Source organism: Patella vulgata, chromosome 4 (genome assembly GCF_932274485.2).
Source record: "Patella vulgata chromosome 4, xgPatVulg1.2, whole genome shotgun sequence".
NCBI classification, from domain to species: Eukaryota; Metazoa; Mollusca; class Gastropoda; family Patellidae; genus Patella; species Patella vulgata.
Genome location: NC_065882.2, coordinates 36849647 through 36872910, shown reverse-complemented (window position 1 = coordinate 36872910; position 23264 = coordinate 36849647). Strand labels below are relative to the sequence as shown.

Genomic DNA, 23264 nt, shown 5'->3' with positions numbered 1-23264 from the left:
ATTATAATTTTTTTCCGCGGGAGCCTATTTCTCCATGATCGAAAACAGATATCGATCTGGAACCAAATTTTCTATCTGGAAAACATGTGGTGGCTACTTGATAAAACAATTTTGAAACTTCTGTGCAGACCGGAAGTGGCCGAATTTCGTGCGGTGCATAAAAATTAAAAAACGGCCGTAGCTTCGTCAATTCTGTACCTATTTTCATACAAATGACATTTTCAGAAACCCTGAGTCTTTTCTCGGATGATAGCAGTTGAAAATTTCGAAATTTCGAAACTTCGTCGCTGACTTCTAGCGTTCGAAAAATGAAAAATTTTGTTTAAGAGACAATTTTTGTTATTTTTCAAAATTTTCAAATTTGACCTACATTTTTCCATACCTGAAGACCATCCGATTCCAGAAATATAAGTTTCGTTCCGAGTTATCGCCCTTTATTTTTCGATTTTTTTCGAATTTTCTGCCCATTTCCCAACCCTTATATTTTTGGGAAAGGATAAATCGATATTTCTGAAAGTCCTGGAACATAAAGCTATATAGTCAGACCGCTGCATAAAGCAATTTCAACAACGATCCGGAAACCGGAAGTAGTCGAAATAATGATAGATATTTCGAAAAAAAACGCAAAAAATGGGTGTTTTGGGGGAAAACTCGATTTCTCCGTCCAATATCAATGGATTAAACGAATTAAGCTTTCGTTGAGTGGCCCGAGGAATGGGCTGTCGTATGATGCCCAATTTATACGGATACTAAGACCAAGCAGAAAAATATGACAAGTTGAAAATCAAGTATTTTCTGATTTGGAGCGTTTTTGGACGCCTTTATCTCAAAAACTTAACCTACAAATTTTTTTTAACTTTCTCTATCGAGAGTCATTTCGGTAGTCTTGTGCATGAAAACATCCAATAAGTCTTTGAAATGTCTGGAATAGGATAAAAAAAAAGGGACTGAAAATCGAAAAAAGTCAAAAAATCGTAAAATTTTGGAAAATGCTATATTATTTTATTATTTAATCAGATTTTTACGAAAAGGGTTACACATTCAGATAGCTGACCTAATTACGATTCTAACGATGTATTATATGTATTGAGTTATTGAAATTTAATTTTCGATATTTTGACATTTTTGAATTTTTGGCACTTTTGAACATAGGATTTCTCAGGGCCATTTTATCTGATTAGATAATGTAATATATCATTACAGAGACCTGTGGCTATCTAATTGCCCAAATTGGTTATTAAAACTATCCTGACAATAATCTCCATACCGGACGTATTCAAAAAATGAAGAAAAAGGTTAAAAAAAAATAGCGCTCGTGCGAAAAACTTGATACGATTTAGATGGCTAGAAAATAATTTATGGTACGCAGAAAATCTAGTATTTTCCGTTTTGGAGCATTTTGAGAGGCCTTTTTCTCAAACACAACAACTACGTTTTTTCTTAAACTTTTTTTACTCAGTGTCCTATGGGTGGACTATGGCGTGAGTTCAAAAATAAAAGCATTGAAATAACATAAGTTGTCCAAAAAGAGCCTCAATCTTGGAAAAAAGTTGAAAAATCCTGAATATTATCTTCTAATTTTCTTTCTTTGGAAAACAATTAAATGGATTTTTCTGAAACTTCTTGTACAGAAGGTAAGGTAACCAAACAACTTGTTAAAGCTATCCCGACAATAATCCAAAAACCGGAAGTAGTCGAAAAAATTTCCGATATTTTGAGAAAAAAAACCGTAAAAAGTAAAAAAAATGGTGATCTTGCGAAAAAAGTGATTACTACGCCAGATTTCACCGAATCAAAACAACTAGTGTCATTGGATTGTTCGAACAATGGACGATCTTGTGACATCTAAATGGTAAAAATTCGCGGGTTAGGCAATATATAATGGAACGGTGAAAATCTATTATTTTCCTTTTTGGAGCCTATTCAGACGCTTTTATTTCGAAAATTTCTCTTATTTCCATTCTTAAATTCTGTTACTTAGAGTCCTTATTGTGGTCTATGGTGTGAATTCAAATTTAAAAGCCTCAATATAGTATAAATGGTCTAAAAGGGCCACAATCTTTGAAAATAGTCGAAAAATCGTTATATCTATAAATCTGCTTCTAATGGTATAAGGGAAGTAAAACTGTCCAATGGATCTTTCTGAAACTTCTGGTACATGAAGTTAAGTTCCCATACCACTTGTTAAATCTATCCCGATAATGATCCGTAAACAGGAAGTAGTCAAAAAAATTAAAGAGAGTAAAAATCTCGGTGCTCTTGGAACAATCGGGATTTCATCGTCGGGGGTGACCGGAACAAAACATCTAAAGTATCGTTTGGTAGCTAGATAAATGGGATATTGTATGACACACTTCCTGTCTGATTCCTGAAAGCCGGTTCAGTGCTGCTTGCAGGTCTAGTTAAGCTTTCATATTACATATGAAAGCTTATTGTTTCTGTTAAGATTATTAAGCTTTCATATTACATATGAAAGCTTATTGTTTCTGTTAAGATTATTATTTTTTTTTTGTGTTTTGTCCACAAATCGGATTTCTCAGAATCTAACCATAGGATCGTTCTGAAACTTTTACCTATCCCCCCAAAAATTGGTGGTGGCTGTTGATTAAATATATTTTCAAAACGTTTTACGAATCCGAAATCACCGAATTTTACGAAGGAATGCATTTGACCTACAATGCTGTAACTCTGTGACTATTTGACCTATTTTACTAATTCTTTTTTCTTTGAGTATCTTGAAACATTTACTTCAAATCTGCAATTTCGGATTTTTTCATTTCGAAAATTCGTCGCTGTCATTTCGAACTGAAAGTTATTACCAATTTGACAACTTCTTTAATAGTTGTGCGATTTTCGTGAAATTTAGAATGTTAGTAGATCTTGCCAATGCGACTTCAATGATGTCCTTGGAAATTTTCTAAATTATCTCCCCTTGGTGAAATTAAGGATCAAAGTTTTCAAAAAAATCGTCGAAATATAGGTCAGAATGACCTAAAAAAAAATTCGATACTAGACAAGTAATTACTGATTCGTACACAAAATATGGAGTTTGTCGATAGAACCGGAAGTGCCACCATCTTTAAACGTGAAAAATCAAAAAGGCTTTTTTGCTATTTTACTTACAGACTCGGGCGTCATATTTTCGGAATCCTGGAAGGAATACCTAAAAATCTATCGGATCAGAATTTTGATTTCGGTCACGTGATGGTCACCATTTTGAATTGAAAATGAAAAATAGAAGCAATTTGAAGGGCCGGGACTTTGGAACACAAGAACTCTCCTTCTAATTAAGCTAGAATGTTCAAACTTGGTGTAGGCGTTCACTAGGTCAATGTCATGATTGAGTTCAAAGATGAGCATTTTTTGCTTAGGGTAAGCAGAGATAAGCAAGCTGATTTGTTGATTCTTTAGGGCACGATGACATTGGTTATAATGAATGGAGGGCGATGAAACTCTTGTCAATCGAGAGGCTAATAGCTGGCCTGTTGTGTGAAATCATTGTATCATTTTTTATTCGAATTTCTCCTTTGATGTTTTCCGTGCCGACAAGGTTGTTTTCGAGTTTAGCTGGATTTGACTTCGCGCATGCGCTACGCTGGAACCAAAGGTACCATGAGTACTAAATTCCGGCGAGCAACTTTTCACGTTGGTACCTAGGTACCCTGAAAATTTCAAGGTGATACCTGCATTCGTTCAAGTCGTTTGTTCTTGTCACCTGCCTTTCGTCGTTTTTTTTCTAAGTCAATTTACGGCTTCCATGAGGGGAAAAAAGTGGAATTTCGCCGTGACACCGGCACCGATTGTCCGAAAACCATGAAATTTGGACACAATACGCCCATTACCACCCCGGACTCTGTGCTTTACCCCCATTTTGATCCCATTAAAAAAAAAGAGTTTTAGCAAAAAAACGATTTTCAGAATTTAATATTGGTTTTAACCCTGTAATACCCAGACATGATATATTATTATAATCCCTATGAAATATTTTAATTATTTACTGCTATAATCTGAATTATCACTTATTCCCCGTTAAATAAATATCGGTCACCTGGTGCCGCTGTACAACTTAAAGGACACTGGCCTCAAGTCAATTTACGGAGAGAGAGAGAGAGAGAGAGAGAGAGAGAGAGAGAGAGAGAGAGAGAGAGAGAGAAATGGGGTTTAACGTCCACTCGACACAAACTAGGTCATTTCGGGACCAACATATGGTTTAATTTTATTTCAATAATTCGCTTGCGCGTAGGGGTCTTTAGCAGTGGGAGGAAACCGGAGGACCCGGAGAAAACCCACAAGGTTGGACAGGCGACCCTACTCCTTGCGTCAATTTACGGCTTCCATGAGGGGAAAAAAGTGGAATTTCGCCGTGACACCGGCACCGATTGTCCGAAAACCATGAAATTAGGACACAATACGCCCATTACCACCCCTGACTCTGTGCTTTACCCCCATTTTTATCACATTAAAAAGAAAAGAGTTTTAGCAAAAAAACGATTTTCGGAATTTAATATTGGTTTTAATTAATTTTGAAATTGGAAATGCAAAGAGATTTTATCGCCTCTTCCGTATGTGATAGGTATTGGTACTATACACATTATCCTTAAAAGACAATTTTTTAAACTGACCGTAACGATGCATCGACACTAGAAACCGAAATCGCCTATTTTGACCTATTTTGACTGCTGGGGTATCTTTCCGTACGTGACAAGGAGTAGGTCGCCCGTCCAACCTGTGTATTTTTTCAGGATCACCCGGTTTCCCCCCACTGCTAGACCCCTACGCGCAAGCGAATTATTGAAATAAAATTGAACCATACGTTAGTCCCGAAATGACCTAGTTTGTGTCGAGTGGTCGATCAACCCCATTTCGCTCTCTCAATTTTAGCACTTCTAACTCTAAAACTAAATGCAAGGAACGGGCCTATTTACAGAGGTCACAATTTTAACCTACATGCACACCTACATGATATACATATTATTATAATCCCTATGGGATATTTTAATTATTTACTGTTATAATATGAATTATCACTTATTCCCCGTTAAATAAATATCGGTCACCGGGTGCAGCTGTACAACTTCAAGGACCTTGGCCTCAAGTGCATGGGACCAACTCTACATTTTCTGAAATGTCAATAAAAGCCCTGGAATGATTTCATTTAAAAAAAATAATCAGAAAGTAAATCTATTTTTATTTATATGCTATTTGTTGCCAGAAAATATATTTTGTTACGAGTCTAATTCAAATTTAAAAATAAACAATGGGTCTGAGGAATATTTTATTGATATATAGAAATTAATGCAGTGTTCTCATTATGTGATAAAAGAGTGCCAGAAATGTCTCGAAATTCAGCCATTTGTGTATTTAGTATATCAAGTATATGCGTGTATTACAAAGCTCTGATTTGTGTGATTTGTGTACACCCCGCTCCCCCCCCCCTCCTCGTGTCACTATCATGTACATATCAATTCAGCTGCCAACCCACCCACGCGAACATGACTAAATTATGAAACATTGTCTAGTCGTTTGTATGTTACGACAAAACGAGGCCAGCGTGGCTCATTTGCTGCAGAACGGAAGACCTTGCAAGGATTAGTGTCTAGTCGTTTGGATGGTACGAAAACCCGAGGTCAAAGTGGTTCCCCGTTGGCAGTGGTGAAGTATGGAAGGCCTAGCAAGGATCTGTGTCTAGTCGTTTCGATGGGACGAAAAACGCCCGTCCCCTCGTCCATGGTACAAGGATTAGTGCCTAGTCGCTTGGATGGTATGCAAAACAGAGGTCCCCGTTCTCTCCCTTTGTCTGTGGTTCTTGACCGAAGGCCCGACAACTAACTTTGCGTGCAGTTTTTTAGGTAGGACGAAAAATCGAAATCCTGTGTGCATATTGGCGTGCACGAAAAATAACCCTTTGCATTTGGAATTTTATGCACCCACCCCACCCTCGAACAACGCTTAACATAACATTTTGTTTTCACTACCTACATTGTAAAATTTGTTTGATTTCAGATGACTTAGCCCCGGTTTTTCACAGTGAAAGATTTTGATGAAACTTGACATGCATGTTTATAACCCAAAGATATGGTTCCTTTCGATATTTGCGCATATCGAATCGTAACTTCATGAATTATGGTCCCTGATTGTAAGAAAAATCACTTTATATTTCGCGTGTTCTCTATCTATCTCTCGGAAATGGAATATGGAAATACACAAGCTAGCTAGTGTATTACAGGTTGGTGGTGGTGGGGATGAGGTCTTCTATTTGCAGTGATTTTTTGACTACAAAATATACGCTCTAACTCATTACTCAAACTACAGCAAAAAAAAAGCGGATCGGAAACCCGATTTTATATATTCTTACAATAGCAACGCACTTCGGGATTAACTTAGAAATGGTTCCACTACTGATGTCTTCCGCCTTACTCCTGCCACAGTAGTGGCTTGTCCTACGGAGTTCCTTTCCGCAAGTTTTTTTTAGTCAAATGACTACAAAAAGGTTACTGGCCTATGTATAGCTCCCTTAATTTACACATAAACTGACCTAAAACTGCACTGCACATATAATAAACCAATTCCCATTGAAATAAAGGTGAAGCCGTACCGCATAATTATATGATTTGATGAAACCCAACTGCTACCTGAAGTTTCTCGCCTATCGAAGTTATAATATCCGCCGGTGTCATGGCGGCTCGCACATTATAAGAATCATTGCTTTGAAAATGTAGAACGCATTAACACAAAGAAAAACTGATGGGTAACTAGTTTAGTGGTCCAGTCTTCACTATAATTTGTGATAGAATTACTGTTTTAAAAAAAACTGAATGATGTAAAAATAAAAATGGTTGGAGTGCCCAAGTTTAGATTTGTCGTTGATTTCATAAAGATGTTAGGATATAGAACGTTAAATACTGTGTGATTCAACATGGCGGCCGAGGGGTTTAATATGATATAAGTACGAAATACATGTACATGTAGTACCAAATGGTTTATATGTATGAGAGTCAAGGTTTGGACTAAATGTCTTGGAGAAGTAGGGGGCGACTAGCATGTGCCTCTCTTTAGTGGACCGATGTGAGATTGCCCATTGTATTAACTGGACGGGTAGGCCTATTCACCTTCAGTTATGTGTCAATGTCAAATAAGCGGCTTCGTATCAACACGGTCGGCTCTGGGCCGGTTTAATTCTACGTATCTCTCGTAGCTGAGAGAAAAAAGATTTTTTAGCCCAGAGAATATCTTCCGTCAGAGTGGTTGTTGATTCATAGATTCTAATAACCCCTTTTGAAGTTTATATGAAAGCTTTGATATCTGCTATGCAGATCTAGTTATTGTTATTTTTTTTGTGTGTTTTGTCCACAAATCGGATTTCTCAGAATCTAACCATAGGATCGTTCTGAAACTTTTACCTATCCCCCCAAAAATGGGTGGTGGCTGTTGATTAAATATATTTTCAAAACGTTTTACGAATCCGAAATCACCGAATTTTACGAAGGAATGCATTTGACCTACAATGCTGTAACTTTGTGACTATTTGACCTATTTTACTAATTCTTTTTTCTTTGAGTATCTTGAAACATTTACTTCAAATCTGCAATTTCGGATTTTGGCATTTCGAAAATTCGTCGCTGTCATTTCGAACCGGAAGTTATTACCAATTTGACAACTTCTTTAATAGTTGTGCGATTTTCATGAAATTTAGAATGTTAGTAGATCGTGCCAATGCGACTTCAATGATGTCCTTGGAAATTTTCTAAATTATCTCCCCTTGGTGAAATTAAGGATCAAAGTTTTCCAAAAAATCGACGAAATATAGGTCAGATTGCCTTGATTTTTTTTTCTTTACTAGCTACGACACTACTGATTCGTACACAAAAAATTGAGTTTGTAGCTCAAACCGGAAATGCCACCATCTTGAAATGTGAAAATTACATAAGGCTTTTTTGATATTTTACTTACAGACAAGGCAATTATATTTTCCGAATCCTTGAAGGAAAGCCGAAAAACGGTAGATAACACAATTTTGATTTCCGGCAAATGATGGACGCCATTTTGAATTGAAAATGACAATTAGTGAAAAATCCACATTTATGGGCTTGAAAACATATACAATTGGTCGTGACCTAGAGAATATGTCTCCAGGATAGCCTGGATCATGGTCGAACGTTTGGTATTTGAATATTTCAAAAATTCGAATTTCTCCTTTGATGTTTTCCGTGCCGACAAGGTTGTTTTCGAGTTTAGCTGGATTTGACTTCGCGCATGCGCTACGCTAGAACCAAAGGTACCATGAGTACTAAATTCCGGCGAGCAACTTTTCACGTTGGTACCTAGGTACCCTGAAAATTTCAAGGTGATACCTGCATTCGTTCAAGTCGTTTGTTCTTGTCACCTGCCTTTCGTCGTTTTTTTTCTAAGTCAATTTACGGCTTCCATGAGGGGAAAAAAGTGGAATTTCGCCGTGACACCGGCACCGATTGTCCGAAAACCATGAAATTTGGACACAATACGCCCATTACCACCCCGGGGTGCCTTACCCCCATTTCGATCCCATTTAAAAAAAATATTTTAATTATTTACTGCTATAATATGAATTATCACTTATTCCCCGTTAATTAAATATCGGTCACCGGGTGCAGCTGTACAACTTCAAGGACCCTGGCTTCAAGTCAATTTACGGCTTCCATGAGGGGAAAAAAGTGGAATTTCGCCGTGACACCGGCACCGATTGTCCGAAAACCATGAAATTTGGACACAATACGCCCATTACCACCCCGGGGTGCCTTACCCCCATTTCGATCCCATTAAAAAAAAAAGAGTTTTAGCAAAAAAACGATTTTCGGAATTTAATATTGGTTTTAACCCTGTACCCAGACAAGATATACATATTATTATAATCCCTATGAAATATTTTAATTATTTACTGCTATAATATGAATTATCACTTATTCCCCGTTAATTAAATATCGGTCACCGGGTGCAGCTGTACAACTTCAAGGACCCTGGCTTCAAGTCAATTTACGGCTTCCATGAGGGGAAAAAAGTGGAATTTCGCCGTGACACCGGCACCGATTGTCCGAAAACCATGAAATTTGGACACAATACGCCCATTACCACCCCGGACTCTGTGCCTTACTCCCATTTTGATCCGATTAAAAAAAAAGAGTTTTAGCAAAAAACCGATTTTCGGAATTTAATATTGGTTTTAATTAATTTTGAAATTGCAAATGCAAAGAGATTTTATCGCCTCTTCCTTATGTGATAGGTATTGGTACTATACACATTATCCTTAAAAGACAATTTTTTAAAATGACCGTAACGATGTATCAACACTAGAAACCGAAATCGCCTATTTTGACCTTTTTTGACTGCTGAGGCATCCTTCCGGTGGTCCAAATCTCTGGAATTTCTAGCGGTTGGCTGCGCCGCGATGATATTTATCACATATTAAATTGAGAAAATCCTCAGATATCAAGAACAATAAAAATTCGATAAAATACGGCAATTTTTTAAGCAAAAAACCTTTGATTGTTGGGGGTGGGTTTTGAATTTATTTTGAACGTTCTCGGAATCCAACACTCTTCTATTTTTAATATGTGATAGCTAGAATCCCATCGGAATCCAACACTCTTCTATTTTTAATATGTGATAGCTAGAATCCCAAGGTACATTCTGTGCAAATTTGAAGGCAATCGGAGCACAGGAACGTTGCCTGGGTAGAGCAAAACAACCCGGTCGCGAAAATTTACCTATACTTCAAAGTGATTATCATGTTGTGTTATGATCGCCATTTTAGATCAATCTGAGTCCCTGATCCACCGTCATCTACCAAACCACTCCGAAATATAGCCAAAATCCCAAAATCGACCGTAATTTCTTTTTGCTTCGCGCATGTGCCACGCTGGAACCAAAGGTACGTTGACTACCAAATTCCGGCGAGGAACTTTTCACGTTGGTACCTAGGTGCACTGAAAACTTCAAGGCGATACCTGCATTCGTTCAGATCGTTTGTTCTTGACACGGTTCCTGCCGTTCGTTTTTTTCCGCCATTTACGGCTTCTGTAAGGGCGAAAAAAGTGGAATTTCGCCACGAAACCGGCACCGATTGTCCCAAAACCATGAAATTTGGACACAATATGCCAATTACCACTCTGTGACTTACTCCCATTTTGATCAGATTAAAAAAAGGAGTTTCAGCAAAAAATAAACAACCGATTTTCGGAATTTAAATTTGGTTTTAATTAATTTTGAAATTCCAAATGCAAAGGGATCTTATCGCCTCTTCCGTATGTGATTGCTATTAGTACTTAGACATTATCCGTAAAAGACATTTTTTTTTAAAATGAGCGCAACACCAAAAACCGAAATCGACTATTTTGTCTTTATCATACATTAAATATTATATGCCATCGGTTAATTTTTATACGCCCACATTGAAATTGAATTTCAGCGATTTCCGATAATTACTGTCAGAGTTATGGCCCTTCATCACTTAAAAAAATTCTTGTGGATGCTCTAGAGGCCAAAGTTAATGTCCGATTGACTTTAAATTTATACACAGTGGTTAAGGTCATGAGACGAAGTAGGCGATTGATTTTCAGCGATATCTGATATTTACTGCCAGAGTTGTGGCCCCTGATCACTTCAAAATATCTTGTGGACGCTCTAGAGGCCAAAGTTAATATCCGATTGACTTTAAATTTATGCGCAGTGTTGTGGCCCATGATCACTTCAAAATATCTTGTGGACGCTCTAGAGGCCAAAGTTAATATCCGATTGACTCTAAATTTATGGTCATGACACGAAGATGCCTACAGTATTGATTTTCAGCGATATCTGATATTTACTGCCATTTCCGATAATTACCGTGAGAGTTATTGCCCTTGATCACTTTAAAAAATCTTGTGGACGCTCTAGAAGCTAAATTCAATATCCGATTGACCTTAAATTTATACAGTGTTTAAGGTCATGAGATGAAGAAGCCAATTGATTTTCAGCGATTTCCGATTGAATCTTTTGAAAATCACACCTAACTCTAAAACTAAAGGCAAGAAACGGGCCGGTTTACATTGAAGCACAACTAATTCCTGTCCTGCCACAAGTAGCCACAAGTCGACAATTTTTGTTTTGTATTTTTCCCATTTTGTTCATAAGGTAAATGTAATTTTTCAGATACCTGATGACATTTATACTTATTGTTTCAATAGATTCTAATAACCCCCTTTGCAGTTAATATGAAAGCTTTCATATCTGCTATGCAGATCTAGTTATTATTATTTTTTTTCCGCGGGAGCCTATTTCTCCATGATCGGAAACAGATATTGATCTGGAACCAAGTTTTCTATCGGGAAACCATGTGGTGGCTACTGGATAAACTATTTTTCAAACTTCTGCGCATACCGGTAAAACTGTCCAATGGTTCTTTCTAAAACTTCTGGTACAGGAAGTTAAGTTCCCATACCACTTGTTAAATCTATCCCGATAATGATCCGTAAACAGGAAGTAGTCAAAAAAATATTCGATAATTAAAAAAAAAAAGACAGTATAAAAGTCGGTGCTCTTGCAACAATCGGGATTTCACCGTCGGGTATGACCGGATCAAAACATCTAAAGTATCGTTTGGTAGCTCGATAAATGGGCTATTGTATGACACATTTCCTGTCCGATTCCTGAAAGCCGGTTCAGTGCTGCTTGCAGGTCTAGTTATTATTATTATTTTTCCATTTGAGCATATCTCAGAAACTACTTAAATTTCAAAGCTATTTCTAACGTTCTGCGACAATGCGAGATGTCCGAAATCACCGAAATTGTCGTTTTTCGAAATTTTGCCGCAATGTTATCAATAATTGTCGGATTGTAATATTTGATACATTTTGAGATAGCCAGAGACAAGTAACGTCATTTTGGCAAAAACTGTATTTTTAGCCTTCAAAACAGATATTTTATTCAAATGAGTCTGATTTGTATTGTTTTTAAAATTATGATATTTGATTCCAATCAACAAATAGATTGATCCCACACGATCATACAGATACCAAAAAATGGTTTCTAACCTGTACGGTTGCAGAGAAATAGACGATTTTCTACAAGTCACTTTTCAAGGTTTTTGGTCTATAAAAGTGACAATTATTATTCGATTTACATAAAATTTTCACCATGTGATGCCTTTTGCCATTTCTGATTTCATAAAACTAATTGAACATTTACTTACATGTAACAAATTTATAAAATGAATTGATATTTCTGGATTTGGTTGATTCTCCGTCCATTTTATTTGATGTGTGCAATGCTTATGTGGAAACCTGTTTAATGGTTTCATCGGTACCGGAAGTGACATATGTTTAAGGGTAACGTGGCACCGGTGAAACCCGACATTGACTTATTTTTAGAACTAAACATGGACTTCTTTTAAACTTATTATTGGTGAAACTGATGTTTCTTTTTCGTTCAATTTGTTCTTGATTATTGACATTTTTTTTTTGTTTGCAGATTCTTCAGCCTTGGCCATACTTTTAACTTTTTCAAAGTTAATATTATTACCAATTTTCAAACACTCTCTTCTAACTCTATCAGAATTAACTCCGAAAACAAGATAATCTCATAGAAAACGATCATAATACCCAGGTGGGTAATTTGCTTCTTTTAAAGGAGCTAAATCGCTAACATTTGGGACCTAGAAATTGACCAAAGTGGGTCGCAACGCATATAATACTGTAATATGAATGTATATAAACTGATTTACATTCAATGGTTTCCGTTTTTACTCCAATTTCAAATCAGTTATGTTCGGCGAAATAAGCCAGCAGTCTCAAGCGAGTGCAAATTTCTAGCGTCTGGTTATTCCAGTCTACATACGCCGTTTGATTTGGTGCAAAAATAGCCTCGTCCCTCGAGTCTCTTGATACAACTGGGGCTGAAGCGCAGTATGGTACACGATTCGTGTACCAATGGTAAAATGTTTATTTTGTCTGAAATATTGGATATCAAAAGCCCATCTTTTTTCCGGTAAGATCACAACATGAATGTTGATTTAATATGACAAATAAATCGTGTTTTCGATGTTGAAGATTTTGGATGATAATGAGTTAGAGACTTAGCTACTTTAACAACAAACGTAACTTGGCTATAAATTCTTCTAAAGATAAGTTGCCTTGTTTAATAACATGAAGTTCCCACGAAGCCATTAACTCATTAGACTGGGGTTTAACAAACTCTTCGAACTTTAACCAGTAGTTTTCAAGACGTTTTTGATCTGCTTCTGAAAGATTTCAACTGTTAAAAAGTTCTAACCCGAACTCACCGGACCAAAACAACAAATATTTACACTTGATATTTCTTCAAGTTTATTCATAGGACCAGTAAACAAAAGTTTGCATTGTTGTCTACAAATCTTATACCTGGAATACAATCCCTCATCCTTCAACCAACGGATTGGTGGACCTTTGTCTAAATATGCAGTCTGAGCCAAACTTGCCGCTATTTTAGTTTTCGTTGCCGTACCGTCGACCTATCTCATAGAATTCTTTTATCATCACACAAATCTACTTACACCAGTAAATAAATGCTCACTTCTGACACCATGTATAGTTATTCTCCTGTTAGGTTCTATGAAAACCAAATCCTTAGAGTGGACTATGGTTTATTTATGGCATAACTTTTACAACATAAGATTTAGTAGTGCTAACAACGTGCGCTTGTAACGAACAACGACGGAAAATACTATATAACCTTGACATTGGATTATCTTATATTATGGATTGACTTTCCAATAAACAGTAAATGAAATATAGATATGTTTACAGGACGGACGGGGCGACGTCATATACGACGCAATGTCAATGTGGGTGTATACAAATGTCAAAATATCGTAAATTAAATTTTAAAAACTCAATAGATATTATACATCGTTAGAATCGTAATTAACTCAGCTATCTGAATATATGCACCTTTTTTGAAAATCTGTAAAAAATAAAAAAATTAATGGTTAAGTTAAAGACACTAGTGGAAACATTTTAATGATCTTTTATTGGGTAACTAATTAAACTTAAAACAATTAGAGATTAGTGTCTTAACAACCAGGTCATATAAATTAGATTAAATTTCATTACAGATATATTATTTTATCTTAAAGAATTGCACATCATCTTGTTCATTGTTTTTAGTAATAAATTGATTTTAATGTTGTTGCTGGTCAATAAATTCATATCCACTAGATTACATATTGTGGATATGCCGGGTAATTTTAAAAACTGTACATGTATTCTGAATACAGGGCCATCTAGTTATTTCTGATCAGCAGCAAACCTTTGTTTGGCATCATATATGTCCTTTAATTTCCCTTCTGCATATTCCATTTATAATGATTGGGGTTTGTAGTTTCTAGCGTTGATGACCAGATAGTAGTACCGTTGGGCATCAGAGATGAGATGTTTCTATGTCTGTTATCTAACTACAAGCTGTGGTATAAAAAACTCATACAACCTTATTATTATTGATCTGCCAAGATCTTAATTGATTTAAAATATAAAAGTAATTAGATTGTTGTGAACTAACGTATTTTGAGAATTCAAATGTAATTGTCCACTATTGGCCTCTTTACTTCAGCACAAAACAGCAATTATTTGTGTTGACTAGGACCCTGAATGAACTGATATATTAAAATTGTTCCAGGAGACAAATATGACACACAAGCGGAAAACATCTATACATACAAGTGCAACAATACTGATTTGAATATCTTTGTAGACATTGAAATCAATCTTACCTACATGCTAGATAGCATAAAATGCAATTACATTCTACACAAAATTTAATAAATGTATTCATATTATCTATGCATATTTCCTTATTACATAAAATAACATAATTCATTAATATTTAGTATTACTATACTATCTAAACATAACATTTCTAGAAATACTACTACGCTTTATTACTTTGCATATGATTGTCAATATGATAAAATATTCTTTAATAGAAACAATTTTCTTGAGACGCTTTTGTTATTAATTGTTACAATTAAGTATTAATGTCCATTAGGGTATGTTGAATACTATCAAAATATATTCATCTTATGAATTCTAATCAATACGATTAATGTTTCGCAGGAGTTATATATCAATAAAATATGGTAAGGTACAAAAATTTAGCAAAACTTCACATTTGTGTTTATTACAATACAACAAATATGTAGATCCTTATGGTATGTTTATTTTGTCTGGCAGTTTTGGTCCGATTTTCATGACATCCGAACTCAACCAACAATACGGTGTAACAGTGACATATTCTAACGGTTTTTTAAATCAGGTAATAATTGTGACCTCTTGAGGGACCACAAGCTAAAAAAGCGATTTTCCATACAATCAGGGGCCATAATTCCGGAAGTTAAGACCCGATATGCGCGAATATCAAAAGGAACCAAGATCTTTGGGTTATAAACATGCATTTCAAGTTTCCTCAAAATCGGGTGAAAATTGTGACCTAAAGAGTCCACAACCTTGATATACCATATTTTTATACTATTAGCGTACGAGGGGGCGACCATTTTGTACGGCAGTTTTGGTTCGACTTTCACAAAATTCAAACTCAACCATCATTTGGGTGTAACGGTGATATATTCAAACGTTTTTTTTAAATTGAATATAAATTGTTAACTCTAGAGGGACCACAAGCTTAAATCGCGATTCTTCGTGCAGGAAGTTACGGTCCGATATGCGTAAATATCGAAAGGAGCCGATAATATTGGGTTATAAACTTCCATTTCAAGTTTCATCAAAATCAGAAGAAAATTGTGACCTCTAGAGGATCCACAAACTTGATATACCATATTTTAACGCTATTATGAGGGGCGGCCATTTTGTCTGTCAGTTTCGGTCCGATTTTAACGAAATTCGAACTCAACCATCCTTAGGGTGTAAGAGTGATATACTAAAACATTTTTGTAAATCGGATAAAAATTATGACCACTATAGGGTCCACAAGCTAAAAACGTGATTTTTCGTACAACCAGGGGCCATAATTCCGGAAGTTACTGTCCGATATGCGCGAATATCAAAAGGAACTGAGATCTTTGGGTTATAAACTTACTTTTCAAGTTTCAACAAAATCGGATGAAAATTGTGACCTCTGTAGGGTCCATAAACTAAAAACGTGATTTTTCGTACAATCAGGGGCCATAATTCAGGAAGTTATGGTGCGATATGCGCGAATATCGAAAGGAACCGAGATCTGTGAGTTATAAACATACATTTCAAGTTTAAACCAAAACGGATAAAACTTGTGACCTCTACAGTGTTCACAAGCTAAAAACATGATTTTTCGAACAATCAGGGGCCATAATCCATGGAGTTACAGTCCGATACATGCCAATATCGAAAGGAACCGAGATCTTAGGGTGATAAACCTATATTTCAAGTTTCAATGAAATCGGATAAAAATTGTGAGCTCTAGAGTGTTCACAAACAATTGTGGACAGACGAACGGACGGACAGGGGCGACGACAATATACGTCCACATGAAAATATGTATGTTTTAAAACGTGGATGGGATTTTTGTAAGCCATATACATATCAGCTGATAAGTTTTGTCATTCTAGAGTATTCACAAGGAGCACCAAAGTAAAACAAGAGTAATAACTCCAGAAGAAATCAACGGAAATTATTGAAATGAAAGAGGCTTCTTCATCTTACTAACATATATCAATTTCAAAACAACCAGATGATACATGTAGTCTGTAGAGTGTTCACAAGAAATTGTGGATGACGCATGAACGGACGGACAAATGGACAGACCAACGTCTTCCATGTGGGCGTATCAAAAAACCCTACAAATATATGCAAAGATAGGTTGCCAGGCAACAAAACATACACCCACAGAAGCTTAATCGTCCAAGCAGTCGACAAGGGTTGTCGCATATTTATTCTTTTGTAGGTAATTAGGGGAATTCAATAGACAATTTCATAGAGATGACATTATAAATTTCGACGTTTGAGGGTTCACAAGGTTCTAAAAACTAAAACAAGGGCCGTAACTCTGGAAGTAAACTACAGAAATTGTTGAAATTCGACAGGCTTTTCTTTTTCCTTTTACTAATTCAAATAATGCATATAAATTTCATACAGATCAGATGACAACTTTTGTCGTTCGAACGTTCACAGGGTGCAACAAAGTAAAACAAGGGCCATAACTCTAGAAGTAATTGACGGAAATTGCTGACATTCAATAGGCTTCTTCATTTCACTTATTTAAATGATGCATATGAATTTCATACAGATTAAGTGATAACTTTTGTTGTTCAAGCGTTCACAAGATTCAACAAGATTCAAAAAGGCGTGTTCGTTTTTCTAATTTAAACGATACATATAAATTTCATACAGATCAGATAATAACTTTTGTCGTTAGAGCATTCACGAGGTACAATAAAGTGAAACAAGAGCCATAACTCACGGCGTAATTAACGGAAATTACTGAAATTCAATAGGCTTCTTCGTTGCACTAATTTAAATGAGGCATATCAATTTCAAACAGATAGGATGATAACTGTTGTGATTAAGAGTGTTCACAAGATTCAACAAAGTGAAACAAGGGCCATAACTCTAGATGTAATTAACGAAAATTGCTGAAATTCAATAGGCTTCTTTATTTTACTAATCTAAATGATGCAAATAAATTTCATATAAATCGGATAATAACTTTTGTCGCTAGAGCATTCACAAGGTCCAACAAAGTGAAACAAGGGCCATAACTCCCGGCCTAATAAACGGAAATTGCTGAAAATCAATAGGCTTCTTCTTTTCACTAATTCAAATGACGCATATCAATTTCAAACAGATCGGATGATAACTGTTGTCATTAGAGCGTTCACAAGATTCAACAAAGTGAAACAAGGGACATAACTCTAGATGTAACTCTACAACAAAGTGAAACAAGGGCCATAACTCAAGGCATAATTAAAGGAAATTGCTGAAATTCAATAGGCTTCTTCGTTTCACTAATTTAAATAATGCATATCAATTTCAAACAGTTTGGATGATAACCGTTGTCATTAGAGCATTCAAAATATTCAACAAAGTGAAACAAGGGCCATAACTCTAGATGTAATTAACGGAAATTGCTAAAATTCAATAGGCTTCTTTGTTTTACTAATTTAAATGGTGCATATAAATTTCTTACCGATCGGTTGATAACTTTTGTCGTTAGGTACAAAAAAGTGAAACATGGGCCATAACTCCAGAAGAAATTAACGGAAGTTATTGAAATTAAAAAGGCTTCTTCATCTCAATAATGCAAACAACATATATCAATTTCAAAACAATCAGATGATAAATGTAGTCTGTAGAGTGTTCACAAGAAATTGTGGATGATGGATGGATGGATGGATGGATGGACCGACAGACAGACGGACCGACAGACAGACAGACGGACGGGCGGACGGCAATATACAACCACATTTCCATGTGGGCGTATAAAAATCGTATACAATGGATATACATCTGCAATTTTACGGTTATGGTCGAATTCATATTCATGGTATGCATGGTTTTTCACAACAGGGTCTAAAGCTTGATTCTTACTCAATATTTGCATAGCCCTCAATGGGTATGAAGTGGTTAGCTCAGGAAGGATTAAACAATTTGTTTTCCAAAAATGTCATTTGTTTCAAAAAAGGTGATATTTTATTTTGCCCATTTCGACCATTCTGGTCTGAGCAGATTTTTCAAAAGTAGTTTATCAAGTAACCACTACATGGTTTCCCTGTTATAGTCACTGAGAAATAAGGGGTACAAGTAAACAATTATAAGATAGGTTGCCAGGCAACAAAACATACGCCCACAGCAGCTAAATCGTCCAAGGGTTGTGGCACATTTATTTTTTTGTAGGTAATTTGGTGCATTGATTTACAAGACAATTTCATACAGATCAGATTATAAGTTTCGTCGTTTGATAGTTCACAAGGTTCTACAAACTGAAACGCGGGCCTTAACTCTGGAAGTAATTTACAGAAATTGTTGAAATTTGACCGGCTTTTTCGTTTTACTAATTCAAACAATGCATATAAAATTCATAAACATCGGAGTATAACTTTTGTCATTTGAAATTAAACAAGCCAACTGTGAGGCTGATGTTCCCCGCAGAAATCCCAAAATAAATAGATGAGACATATTAAATAATAGCACATTTATTTTTTTCAAAAGTATCAAGCAATCAAACTGATTATCAACTATACACTAAGTTTCATCACTCTCTGTCAGATAGAATCAAAGTTAGTTTGTCCCAAAGCATCGACCAATGAAATTGCTTAGCTCTGCTTAGCGTTAGCTCGAAATGTTAATCATTGAACTTAAGATATTCACCTAATGAACATCTACATCAAGTTTAAACATTCTACCTCAATTAAAAGCAGAGATGTTATGTTCCAATGTCACGACCAATCAAATGGCTTATCGCTACTTAGTCTAAGCAGAAAATTCTTATCATCAAACTTAGTCAAGGTAATGATATAATGAATCTATACTCAGAGTTTCATCACTCTCACTTAATTATCGTGCCTCAAAGCATCAACCAATCAAATTGCTCATCTCAGCTTACCGTAAGTAGACAATGTTTATCATCAAACTCCATCAAGGCATTCACCTAATGAACGTCTACACCAAGTTGAAACGTTCTAGCTCAATTAGATGGGGAGTTATTATGTTCCAAAGTCAAGTTATTGATGTGATAAAACAATAGACCAAGTGTTCTCACTCTCACTTAATTAGAACTAAAGTTATCGTGTCCCAAAGCATCAACCAATCAAATTGCTTATCTCTGCTTACCCTAAGCAAAGAATTCTTATCTTCGAACTCCATCAAGGCATTGACCTAATAAACACCTACATCAAGTTGGAATGTTCTAGCTCAATTAGGAGAGTTCTTGTGTTCCAAAGTCTTGGCCAATCAAATTGCTTATCGCTCTGCTTACCCTGGACAGAAAATGCTCATTATCTAACTTAATTGAGGTATTTATGTAATGTAACTATACACCAAGTTTCATCACTCTCACTTAATGTTCATCTTCAAACTCCATCAAGGCATTGACCTAATAAACACCTGCACCAAGTTTGAACATTCTAGCTCAATTAGGAGAGTTATTGTGTCCCAATAACAGACACAGACAGACAGACGGACGGACGGATGCACATATGGACGAACCCAGTTTGAAAGGCGGGGGACAATGAAATGTGGTTTAACATCCTACTGTTCTGCTCCTAAACTGGGCTAATGAAGATGGGCTTACGCCGTACAGTGTATAAATTTGAAGTCAATCGGATATTAAATTTCGGCCATTTCCAGTATGCGCTGAAGTTTCAAAAATAGTTTATCAAGTAGCAACCACATGATTTCCTCATAGAAAATTTGGTCTCAGATTGATATCTGTTTTCCATCATGGAGAAATAGGCTCCCGTGGTAAATAATAATATTATTAATGAATAATAATAATTTTAGTAAAAACAATAGTCTTTCAGATGGAAGTCTGAAAGCCTAATAATAATAACTTTAGTAAAAACAATAGTCTTTAGGACAAAAGTCTGAAAGCCTAACAACAAAAACAATAGTGTTTCACACTAGATACCCATGTTCCTAATTTGGCCATAAACTGATTAGAGCCTGCCATTTTGCGAGCATGAGGAAATATTTGTTTAATTTGTGGTATTTTGTATTTGAAATTTCACAGTGTTTTTACCACTTTGCCCTTTAAATGATTATTGTTCAAGGACATCATCGTTTTGTGATTTAAAGTGTGGGTTAAACTGATCTGATGCATCCAGTTGTTGAAATCTGTTACTTTGCTGCACTCAAACAGTACTGTCAGGGAAAGAGTTGTCTGCAAGTCGACAAAACAGTACAGGTGGTGTGGGGGAACAAAAGCCATTCAGGTTGTTTGTCTGATGGACTACAAGATTAAATGAATTTGTAGAAAATCATTCATATTTGAAAACCATAAAAAATATAATACTTCTAAGATTAAGTGATGTAACTCTACAAAATGAAAATGAGTACACTATAATATTAAGAAATATTTTTTTTAAGAAGAATATTTCATCAAAATGCTTAATATGTAAGAAGTGTAGTAAAATTGTGGATAAAATCAGTAGAATTCATTTGAACTAATATCATTATGAATATTGGTTTATTCTAGAATTTCAAATCATCAAGCAGTATATTGATTGAAAGGGAAAGATATGTTTAAACAGTATGTCAACACAGGTGCTATATATTGATCTTCACTCACTATAAGTAGAAACAAATCAAACCATATCATACATCAAATAATAATAATGGCTTTAACATTTTTTTCAATTCAATTAAAACAAGCCAACAGTGAGGCTGATGTCCCCCACCGAAATCACAAAATAAATAGATGACACATATTAATTAATAGCACATTTATTTTTTTCAAAAGTATCAAGCAATCAAACTGATTATCAACTATACACTAAGTTTCATCACTCTCTGTCAGATAGAATCAAAGTTATCTTGTCCCAAAGCATCGACCAATGAAATTGCTTAGCTCTGCTTAGCGTTAGCTCGAAATGTTAATCATTGAACTCAAGATATTCACCTAATGAACATCTACATCAAGTTTAAACATTCTACCTCAATTAATAGCAGAGTTGTTATGTTCCAAAGTCTTGACCAATCAAATTGCTTATCGCTCATTTGTCAAAGCATAAAATTCTCATCATCGAACTTAGTCAAGGTAATGATATAATGAATCTATACTTGGCGTTTCATCACTCTCACTTACGGTAATTAAAACTGAAGTTATCGTGCCCCAAAGCATCAACCAATCTGCTTACCCTAAGCAGACAATGTTCATCACCAAAATCTATCAAGGTATTCACCTAATGAACACCTAAACCAAGTTTGAACATTCTAGCTCAATTACAAGGAGAGTTATTGTGTTTCAAAGTTTCGACCAATCAAATTGCTAATCGCTCTGCTTACCCTCATCAGAAAATGTTCAAATTGCTTATCGCTCTGCTTACCCCCAGCAAAAAATGTTCATCATCGAACTTAGTCAAGGTATTGATGTAATAAAGCTATACAGCAAGTGTCCTCACTCTAACTTAATTAGAACTAAAGTTATCGTTTCCCAAAGCATCAACCAATCAAATTGCTTATTATATCTCTGCTTACTCTAAGCAGAAAATTCCCATCTTCGAACTCAATCAAGGCATTCACCTAATAGACACTTAACGCCAAGACAGTGTGGACATTCTAGCTCAATTAGAAGGAAAGTTATTGTGTTCCAAACTCTCGGCCAATCAAACTGCTTATCGCTCTGCTTTCCCTGAGCAGAAAATGATCATTATTGAACTTAGTCAAGGTATTGATGTAATGAAACTATACACCAAATTTCATCACTCTCACTTAATTAGAACTAAAGTTATCGTGTCGCAAAGCATCAACCAATCAAATTGCTTATCTCTGCTTACTCTAAGCAGAAAATGTTCATCTTCGGACTCCATCAAGGCACTGACCTATTAAACACCTCTACCAAATTTGAACATTCTAGCTCAATTAGAAGGGGAGTTATTGTGTCCCAAAAAGTGTGACGGACAGAGAGCCAGCCAGACAGACAAACCCATTTTAATAGTCCCGTGCTTTCTTCAAAAGGAGGGGGACAAAAAGCCTGTGTAGCTTTGACCATATCACAACATCATACTGGACTCCAACTGCTGATCTGGTGCCTTTCTCTTTGTAAAGGGGGGGGGGGGGAGATGGTCTGTCATTGAGTCAACTAGCGTGGTTTTAATTCCCCGGTTGTACGTGACAAGGAATTGGGGCGCCTGTCCAACCTCGTGGGTTTCCTCCCACTGCTAAAGACCCCTACGCGTAAGCGAATTATTGAAATAATGTTGAACCATGTGTTAGTCCTGAAATGAGCTAGTTTGTGTCGAATGGACGTTAAATCCCATTTCTCTCTCTCCAACTCTTTTTGCAGAAACACAAAGTCACAAAGTCTCTGAGGAATTGGTAATGCCTTGTAAACTACAATAATGTGAAAGCTGAATCTCTGAAAGAAATGTTAGTTCAAAAATGGTTCAATTCCATTCAGTATGTACAAAGATATAATGAATTGAACATTTGTAAAAGTTTGGTATCCACTGCAGTTGATAAATAGGATACATTCAACCCAACTCCACGTTACTCATAATCTGGTGGCTGAAGGGGGGAAATCGTCACCCGAGATGTGAATTTATGAGACCAAGTTATGGGGGACCTAATGTC

General features: G+C 35.9%; 1 long non-coding RNA gene across 2 annotated transcripts in view; it reads right to left on the bottom strand.

Annotated features, from left to right (window-relative positions):
* Positions 1-13997: 13997 nt before the first annotated feature.
* The window catches only part of LOC126817170 (uncharacterized), a 111046-nt gene continuing 101779 nt past the window's right edge, over positions 13998-23264 (bottom strand). For both annotated transcript variants that reach the window (XR_007678824.2, XR_007678823.2), the window contains exon 3: positions 13998-14447. This is a non-coding gene — a long non-coding RNA (uncharacterized LOC126817170). The remainder of the gene's footprint in view (positions 14448-23264) is intronic.